Genomic DNA, 10,991 nt, shown 5'->3' on the forward strand with positions numbered 1-10,991 from the left:
CAATTAAGTTGTATGAAGACGAGAAGAAAACGAAAGCTGATTCGTTAACGAATTTCGTTGATCATCTTTGTGTCTACAAAAACGCATTCCTAGAAACCTACAAGCTAGGTATCATCTCTGTGATTATATCAGTTTCTAGTGTTACATGTGAAAGGTCATTCTCTTCTTTGAAAAGATTAAAGACTTGTATACTCAATTCAATGACTCATGATAGGTTGAAAAACTTAGTGTTACTTTATTTTGAGAAGGAAATTGCTAAATCGTTAGATCTTTAACAAGTTGTGGATATGTTTGCTGCTGCCCACACGAATAGAAAGATCCTCTTCAAGTAGAGGCATGAACCTATAAGTTATTTTGTTTACCTGTAAAAGTGTATTTGCTTCCACTTAAGTCAACCAGCTACACATATTTTAAACGCCATGATTAAATAACTATTTACTTATATTAGAAATCAATTGCATTAATGAATCCTAGTTGTTTGAGGTACTAAATTCTTATATTTTCACTGTTTTCCAAAGAGTAAAATCATGAACAATAAAGATGGAAACATTCACCTTGAATACACACACACACATATATATATATATATATATATATATATATATATAGGAGATGTCCCCCTCAAAATCCTCTTGGGCCCTTCATTGCCCCCCCCCCTGAAAAAAACTCTAGCTACGCTACTGGACATCATGCACCAGAGATGAATTCTCTACCACTGAGCCACCGCGGCCCTGCTTGGGCTTGGTCGTCCATACCCAATATCTCTTTTGGCGTTGCTTAAACAACTTCTAGTTTTGTTCTAAATCCAGACTCCATATTGGCGCAGATATTAATATTAAAGTCGATTGGTAAAATCAATCTTCCACATTTAAAAATTAAAGTACACACAAGTAGAAAAATAAGCATTTATCATAAAAACACTAGCTGCAAGTGTTCAAAATAGATTTATGGTTTCTATAAAATCAATTGAAAATTGCTATTTTTAATTAGGCAGCTAGTGAAAAACAGCAGCTTTCGACTCCAGCCGAGTTTAAACTCAACCTAAACTCAGTTGACCAAAGTGAACTGATCCGACAACCCGACCCGAGCTGACCCGACTGACCCGACCCAAGCTGACCCGATTGACCCGACCCGAGCTGACCCGACCCGACAACCCGACCCGAGCTGACCCGACCCGACAACCCGACCCGAGTTGACCTGACCCGACCCGTAACCCGACTCGTTTGAGAGCACTAGTTACGATATTGCATCCACAACTAAATACTCTTTCCGATAGAACGCTGGCACCTACACAAACACTTACGAGTCAGAAGAGCTAATTTTGGAAAGTCACTGTCATGAGATTCCCTCCAGTGAAGGAGGTTTTCTTCCATATATGTAGGCAGTGGTGCTATTCTAATTTTCTAACAACTGGTTATATATATGAGAAAGAGATAGTAGATGGATACATAGAAAGATGTCTCTCTTCCTTTCTCTTAGGAAGCAAATCATATAAGATAGACCAGTGGCGGCGGTTGGACCTTAAAAGTGGGGGGCAAGACATGATTTGAATATTTAATATCAATGTTAGTTTGCCTGGTTCCTTGTAACACTTTGTTTGACGAAAGGTTGTATAACTATTAGGATACTGTCTTTTTCAGTTATACGTTATATCTTGTTTCATATTTTATTAAGTAAATTGACAAGAGCAACGCACGTAGATACTAGCCCTTTTAAACAACGAAGGTGTAAGAAGAGATTTGATTCCTTGCTCATGAATATCTGTCTGGAAAATTGTGTGATCAGATTAGGGGCCTATTTAATAACAAATTTGCAAAACAAATAAACAGAAAGGATAATATTAATCAAATAATCATAGTAATGAATAATGAGGCTTGTTTTGCAAAAGTTATATTGAAACTGGAAATTAATGAAAAACATATTTTTAAATCCACGAATGCTATTATATGTGTTATTACTCTTAGAATGACAGTGAATACTATAAGCATATGCTACGATATTTAAAGAAATACTTTTGCAGCTTCCCGAAACTTGTTCGCTTCTATTAAGTACAGTTTTCACTTTCTTTGGATATATCAAAACTCAGCAATACTTAGAGTCACTCCACATTTCAGTTATACAAAATAATCCTAAAACCTAGAATTATGCTGAATTCACTAAATTTAATTGTATATACAAAACTGTATATGTACACCCGTAAACTCGTATATTACACTGGAAAATTAATATTCCTTACTGAGCTCCTTTGTGGGTAAGCGGTTAGCGTACGCCACTTTGACGTGGGAAACCCGGGCTCGATTCTCGGGGGGAGCTCAGGTGGTTCGGACTCTACGTTGATCATTAAGTCCACGTCTCATATAACTTCGCTGCTGAACAGGATGTTAAACTGAAAAAATCAAATCAAACTATTATTATTAGAAAGAAGAAAATACATTTTAGGAACTGTCGATTTTTGTACAATTAAAGAATAACTTGTGAAGGACTTCTTTTCTTGCGAAATGTTATCTCAATTAGGTCCATTATGGCACCATTTTTATTCTATGAACCAATAATACCTACAAAACTTCATATTTCCAAATGAAACTATATACATTAATGGGTAATTTCAAAAAAGTGGGGGGGCAACTGCCCCCCTTTACCCCCCGTATCGCTTCCATGAAATAGACAATGGCAAATTTTTCACTGGATGCCACAAGTGACAAGTAGAGACCTACACAGCAACCTAATATAAGGTGTTGTGACGAAATTAGGTAGCACTGCGAATATCTTGGAAACGAATTATCCAAAATAGATGTTTGTCAAGAAGTATTGGAAATACCTTAACTTGGCAATGGATCAACAATTGTTGATAATGGTATGTATACGTTTCAAATGTAAATAACCCTCACTACTGCACTGATGTGATCCCAGTTTTCATTCTTGATATCTAACCAGCCCATTTGAAATTAAGAAAAAATCGCTTGTACCTTGTTCTGAGAGATCATATATCTAACCCTGTAGCTGTAAGAATTTTTAAGAACAAAGCTAAACAAACTGAAACTTGCTCGTTCTTTGGTATAACAGGGTAAAATTTACTGTTATGTCTGGGTATAAAAAAACGGTTTACGAAACTCGAAATATATTAACAACTAGTTCTAGCGAACCGGTGCGAACCGGCTGAATAGCACCACTGTCTAGATGACACTGAAAGATATGCATCGATTTCCTGTTGCAATAAGGCATCAAATGATTAGCACAAAAGAGAAACGGCAATTCACCGATTTTGGTTTTGTTGATCGGGTACGTCATTCGTCCATCTCTGAAATGAAATGAAATTTTTGAGTTTTACGTCCCACGCGTATGCCGCTTAGGCTAAAAGAGACGGAGATAATGAGAAATGAATGAAAATGGTGGAATAAAGAAAGTGAGAAGAAACGGGAGAACCCCAAGGAAACCCACGCAACGCTGTTTGTCCACCACAAATTTCACTTGGCGGGAGCAGGGTTTGGACACGGGACCTCATGCACCAGAGGTGAACGCGCTACCACTTTTTTTTTAATTGTATTTATTTAGAGCAATATAGAATACATTCTGTGCTACAGTTGCGTGAGAGACATGTATAGAGACATATTTATATGGATGGGCTTAAATCTAAAGACTAATATGAACACCTAAAATATATGTGCAAGGAGAATATACAAAAACAAACAACATTGCAGCTTAAGAATAAACATCAAGAGTCACCTGGAGAAATCGAGCGAACAATCTTTGCTCGTCTAGGTGAGTAAACTGTTTTTTCCGAACTCGATTCAAGTATGTCAGGTATAGATGTCGGTCACAGAAAGGTCGGTAGTTGTCTATAAATAAAATAGTAGAGCAGATGAGCCAGGTAACTGCTCGTTGTTTGGTGGGCGGGAACCACTGAAATTTCGGAAATAAAAGGAGATCAAAGGTGAAATATCTCCCTGAACCGCGACAAATCAGCCCAAGAAAGGAGCACAGAGTTTGCCACGCAGGTCGCGTAGCCGTGTATTGTGTATATCGGTGTTCTAAAGTGTCCGCCTGCGGATAAAAGTCACATATGTCGGACGCACTCCTACCAATCTGTAACAGTCTGGTTTTTGTGACCGTCAAGTTATTTACTAAACGATACCAGGCTTCTCTCATTGGGGATGTAAGATACGGCGCTTGAATGGTACGCCAAATAGCAGGCCAATTGTGGTGCGATTCTCTGACTTCACATAGGGGGGTGACATTTATCAATTCAGATTGCAACAGTGTGATATAGAGAGATTTAGGAGTCCAAGCCTGGGAAGGATTGTCACTCGGAACCATCGACCAGGCCAGGATGACCTGTAAGATGTATGTTGGACACGATTCAGGAAAACGAACATGGGCAGGATTGTTCCCTGGCCAAAAGCCATCTACCCAGCATTGGAACCATTGCGCAGTGTGAGAGGAGGCATGTTCCAAATGATGTAGGGTGGTGAGCATGTAAAGAGCTCGACATTTGTGACGCACACTAATGAGATTTAAACCGCCACGCGCAGTCGGAAGATATAAAACGCGTCGTTGCACGCGGAACATGTAGCCTTTCCATATGAACCAACCAAATAATGACTCAATTTGGCGCGCATATTTATCGGGCAGTGGAAAAAGACGCGCTAGGAACCAGAGTTTAGAACTAATGTAAATATTCAGATAGTGAATGCGTTGAGCTAGAGTGAAAGTTCGTGAGCGGCACAATGATAAATTCATACGCAACACCCGAAGTAATGGCTGCCAAATATGGTCGTAAGACGAGCGGCATACGGCTTGAAATCGGACGCCTAAAATGAGGGATTCTGTCGTGCAGGTCAGAGAGGTTAAGACGTCCCTGGGAAGCAAGGTCTGAAAGTTATTGACCGTCAGAAGAGTTGTTTTGTGTAGGTTAAGTTTGCAAACCGCTCGGTAGGGAAAAGTCTTCGACTTTTCGTAATGCTGAGACAAGTTCAGCAGTGGTAGCACAGAGGAACGTTAGATCATCCATGTACGAAATGGCTGTCAATTGCTTGAAGCTGTGAAGAGCCGATGTAGAGGGGTGCTGGAAATGATGAAGGAGAGGATCTAGTGCAAGGCAGAACAATATTCCCGAGAGCGCGCAACCTTGCCTGACACCTTTATGAATCCCAAAAGGGGGAAGAAGATGGCCATTAAGTTGTAACTGGGAAGTAGCATTGTGACAAAGCTGGTGCAGAACGGTAAGTATCTGAGGAGGGAAGTGATACTCTTGTAAGACTTCAAACAAATAAGAGTGGTTTAGGGTGTCAAAGGCTTTTCGAAAATCGCATGCAAGAACTCCTACGGGAAGGGATTGAAATTGGGCATAAGCAAGGAAGTCGCGAATGGTCGCAAGTGCGGTATGAATATTGTGGGTGGGGTGTAAAGCCGTTTGAGCGGGGCAGATGTACGGAAGGATAACTTGCTTAATACGATTGGCTAAAAGCTTAGTAAAAAGTTTGTAATCTGTGTTTAGAAGTGTGATCGGGCGATAGTCCGCCACGCTTGTGGGATTGCCGCCTTTAGGTAGTAGAATGATGACGCCTGCATGTTGATAGACCGGTCCACCTTGCAACAGAAAATTAAATAATTCACAGAGTATTGGACCGACTAGTGGGAAAAAACTGGAGTAAAAGCGGTCCCCGATCCCGTCTCTGCCCGGAGATGTACTCCGTTTAACTTGGGAGAGGGTTGTCTCGATTTCGGAAAGAGTGATGGGCGCAAGTAAGGAAGTGCAGTCTTGTTCGGATAGGCACGATGGGATCTTGGTAAGGAAAGGGGAAGGTACTGTGTTAACGTCGGGTAATGCGTACAATGACGTGTAATATTCCTGAAAATGCTCGTACAAGGCGTCTTTGATAGTGAGCTGTTGCCCATCCGAAGTGGACACATGAGAGATAAACTGATGTTGTTGGCGATTTAGGCGTTTAACATAATGATACAAAGACGAAGGTTCAGAAACAAGTCTATCTGCCGTCCCGTCGTCAATGTGAACGCTTAGCGATTGAGTATGTTGCAGCTGTTTCAATTGGTGCTTAACACGCATGATCGCCGCCATATTGGAAACGCTACTTGGTTGGTTCCACAGTTCGCATGGGACACTGTATAAGAATTCGTGCATCTCGCGATAGTTTTGGCGATGTAATTTCCCCATGCCTTGAAAGAAAGTTCGAATTTGGGGTTTAATGTAGCGACACCACCTCATGTTAATATTAGGATAGATCGTACGAGCTCGTAGCCATCGTGTCCAACTAGCATGAAATAAACACCGGACGTGGTCGCTGGTTAACAGTTGATTGTTTAATTTCCAATAACCACGACCGTACAATTTGGGAAGTTGCGTCGGAAAGCGTAAGACCAGCTTAATACCTGTATGGTCTGTAAAGCAAGCCGCATATTGCTGTATATCAAATACTCTGCTTAGGAGGCTTGCCGGGAGATAGCAGCGGTCCAAGCGTGAGCCCACTTGGGCTAATTTGAAAGTAAAAGTATGATTCTTATGAAAATGAAGCCAAATGTCTTTTAAGCCCAAATGTGTAATAAAACGATGAAAAGCTGGAGATCGGTGATATTCACCGCTCGTATCTTGAGGATACATGTGACAATTCGTTCATGTCTCCAAGAAACAAAATTGGATATCGTGTAATAGGTAGCAGGTCAACAACTTCTTCGTGATAAAAACGTTCGCGGGCCATACGCTGATTTGTCCCTGAGGGGCCGTAGACAGTCAAAATACATATACCATCAATAACACATCGAATGGCCCGCCCTGACGAGGATAGTTGGATATGAGTAGCGTGGAGGCCTCGTTTCACAAGTAAAGCAGTGCCCAATGATGGGGGCGCAATATTCACAATAGCAGTATAATTAGACACAAAGGATAGGTCGGGATCCTTGACCTCCTGCAAACAATAAATATCAGCATCGTGAAGCGCTATGAAGTGCGCTAATAGCTGTTTATTCGATATGCTGCTTATAGAATTAATGTTTAAAGTTAAATACGAACGGGAGTTGACCCCAGCGTTCATTAGGTAAAACACAAAAGGCGTACCCACAAGATAAATGTGTACTTTACAAGGCCGTAAAAATCTCCAGGACACATACCTGTAAGTGTACCTCGTCCGCAGAACAGCACACACACTGAGTAACTCTGCGAAACACCATACATAGTGTTGACCACACACATATACACACGCAAAAAAACACTAGATTGTAAACACCAAACCGAGAACTTCTCGAAAATAGATTAATATCTTTGCTATGTACAAGCAGGAAAAATCCAAATTGACCGAGCTTTCCCACATAACGCAAGTAACACAAGCAAGAAGCAAAACACCAGAACAGCATACAACTCGTGATGACGAGACGAAACAAGGAAACCAGTGAAGTCTTACCACAGTTGCTATTCCACAAGGTCAGGCGTTTGGAGGTCACTCACACTTTCTCGTATATTCGGTTTACGTTTTTTCACGTGTTTTACTGATAATATAGGCGAAAAACAGGTTGTTTCATCATTAAACACGTCAGCGGGCAACGGCACAGCTGGACGAAGAACTATATCCTGGGTCGTGCCATGCTTAGCAGAAGGAAGACCTGTCGCTGGATCATGAAGTACTACTGTCGCATATGAAGCGAGAGATGAGGGTGGTGTACCTGGGGGGGCCTCGGGGGGGCATGGTACCCCATCATCCAAATCAGTGGGAACTGAAGGTTGCTTAGCTGGTACTATGGTAGCGGATGAGTCATTGAATGGCAATTGGGGGAAATCAGTTTCTGAAGTAGACAGCAGTGTTGACACTTGTTGGGACGTAGCGTCGGAATTTGTAGCACTAACAGAGGATGTCAAGGGCACAGGTCGTTCGGGTACATGACGTGTAGTTTTTGTAACATGACGTAGATCTGTCATTACAGGGGTGTCCCCTCCCAGCCGCGTGGACCGGGCAGGACGTCGCCGCTGCTTACACGTGGAAATCAGGTGATCGAGTGATCCACAAGCGTGGCAAGTTTGTAACTGTCCTGGATAGGAGACATTGCCTTTAATAGTGTCAAAATGTAATCGAGTAGGGATATGCTTTTTTAACGTCATCGAAAAAATCCTGTTACCATTATAAAGGCGTGTAGGAAACACAGTTTTCCAGACTTCATACTCCACACTCTTAATTTCACCATAATTACATAATACCTGAGACACTTGTTCATTAGGAAAATCGAATGGCAAGTCCATAATTTTAACTCTCGTGAGATTAACTTGTGCGTCCATAATATACACATCGCTGACAGATTGATCAAAATGGGTAAAAGATAATTTGTCTGGAGCCTTAGACATAAACTTTTCGTAACTATCACTATTTTTGAATTGAACAAACATGCAATATTCTTCGTTATGGAGCTGTAAAGCTTGGATATCCTCAAATATGTTGGGAAAATGTACACATAACCAGGCATGTAATTCAGCCGGGCTAGGGCGTATCGTGCGTGTGGTTTTGTCAAAACCAAATTTTACACTATTCTTACGAAGTTCCTGCATGGTACCACTAACACTGGAGCCACAAAACACTACCAAAACTTGCAAACCCTGTTCAGTTATAGTAATGTCGAAAGAAAGGCGAAGCTCGCAAATACAATCACTATTCCCGGAGCTTAACTGTCAACGTCTACTCCCGGCGACAGCCAGTCAACGAGTCCTCCACTGAGCCACCGGGGTCCCTATCGTCCATATCTGGATCAAGTATTGTTTGTGCGTGAGCTTAAAATACAAAGCAAGCATGTGTCATGTTATAGAAAACTTCTCTCTCTCTCTCTCTCTGAAACGCATACCACTACACGTGCACATTCACAAATGCAAATACATGAAATAAACACCTACACACAAATAAAACACGCATATTCTATGTTACTCTGTGTTACTCTCACTATTTCCCCAATGATGACAAATATGATAGCTGGAAAAGAAATTAAATGACTATTTTTTATTAACTTTTCCTGAGGAAAGAGTGGTGGATTAGTAGGAACACAAGTCTGTTTTCTGTGAATAACAAGTATTCTGAGATATCTGCCATTGAAACGTTTTGAGACGAGATTGTCTATATCAACATGAATATTCAAAACCAATCAATATATTGAATATCCATATTTGATGTTGTCGATATCAATATTGAATGTTGTCGATATCGATATTCGATATTATCGATATCGATATTGTCGATATAGATATTCGATATTCTCGATATTCGATATTGTCGATATCGATATCCGATATTGTCGATATTCGATATCGATATTTGATATTGTCGATATTTGATATCGATATTGTCGATATCGATATATCTGTTCGATATCGATATCAGAAAATATCGAATGTCGATATCGAAATTTCGATATCGCACAGCCCTAATTTTACTTCTATTATTATGAGGTTTATGAAAGAAAATTAGACGAAAGGAGACTAGATAACAATTTGTCTCGTTTCGGAAACACAAGATGACACCGGGATAGCCACGAAACCAGTGGCGGATCTAGAAGGTAAAAACTGGGTTGGCTGCCTGAATTTAGACTATGATAAGTATATCATGACCTTACTATAAATTTTCAAAACTATATAAATAATAGCTTAAATTATTTTCGTCAATCTGAAAGTGGGGGTCTAGGCCCCCCGCCCACGAGCTAGATCCGCCACTACACAAGACGAAACACAGGCTTTTTATCGCCTCTCCAAAACGAGACATTTTCACATGACGAGACGAAACAGGCTACCGTGTTGTGTCTAGCGCATCATAACCACTCCTTTTATAAAATTCTGTTTTCATCTCATTATCAAGTTATTTCTTGAAATCCGACCTCGGATCAGGAGCGGATCCAGGACGGGCTTCTGGGGGGGCGGTCGGCGGTAATACTGCTACTTTTAAGAGCTCCAAACTTGTTATGGATGGGTTTATCTATATATATAAATTTATATATAAAATAAGAAAGTTTCCTCTTGTGGGGGGGGGGGCGATCGCCCCGATCGCCCCCCTCTGGATCCGCCCCTGCCTCGGATCCTCTTCTTTTCATTGACTGTCATTGTTTCCTTCACTAACTTGTGTTCATAATTGCACGCTGAATAACGCACGCTTAAAAAAATCATTATATTTTCTACGGTTTTCATTCCACGGTCTGTCTACGGTTTTCATTCTACCATTTGTGAAGTGGAATTAACATATGATAGGTTATAATAGTATTGTGAATGTTTGTTATGTGTCTAATTGTCTGAAACCAGTGTATATTTAGACAACCGATATTATGTGGGGTTAATTGCATTCATCTATTACTACTTAACTGTCTATGTATGGTATATCAATAAGTATAGTGTTCTACGTTTCCCTTCGTAGAACAAAGTTGTTTGAAGGCTCTGAATTAAGTGTAATGGAATTGTATAATAGTCTAGGCATGTAACTTTGATGGGAAAATGGAAGTTAGAACTACAGCATGAAGTGTGCAAAGAGGGATCTTTCTTTTTTCTCTTGAAATGTCTATAATGCATTGCTTGTTCCGTTCACTGTATCGCTATCTGTCCTCGCTGCTTCCTTCAGGCGTTATTCAGCGTGCCTCGGTTTCTAGCCTCTGCATAGCAAAGCTCACGAGTGTAATATGCATGATTCACTGTGTAACGCAGTGTTGCAATAACTTCGCTTTGTCGTTCACAAATATAGTGCTTTTGCTGTCTTGAATATCAATAGAACTGGTTGTAGAAAAAAATAACTGAATACGAATCTGCTAAAAGTCTACTTATATAGTTTAATATTGTAGTCTCACTATGGTCCCTCATCCCAAAACTTGTGATTGTTTTCACAGGACACATTTGGGGAGAGGGGGATTTGTGTAAGTCACAACATTTTGGCATTGAGGATATTAGTGATATGTTGTTCGGATTTTGGAACTTTAGGTGATAACGCTTGCAATTATTACTGTGCTGTTTTATGGCTGTTTGTATTTGG

This window comes from Thermobia domestica, chromosome 8, assembly GCF_964235325.1.
Source record: "Thermobia domestica chromosome 8, izTheDome1.hap1.1, whole genome shotgun sequence".
Lineage (NCBI taxonomy): Eukaryota > Metazoa > Arthropoda > Insecta > Zygentoma > Lepismatidae > Thermobia > Thermobia domestica.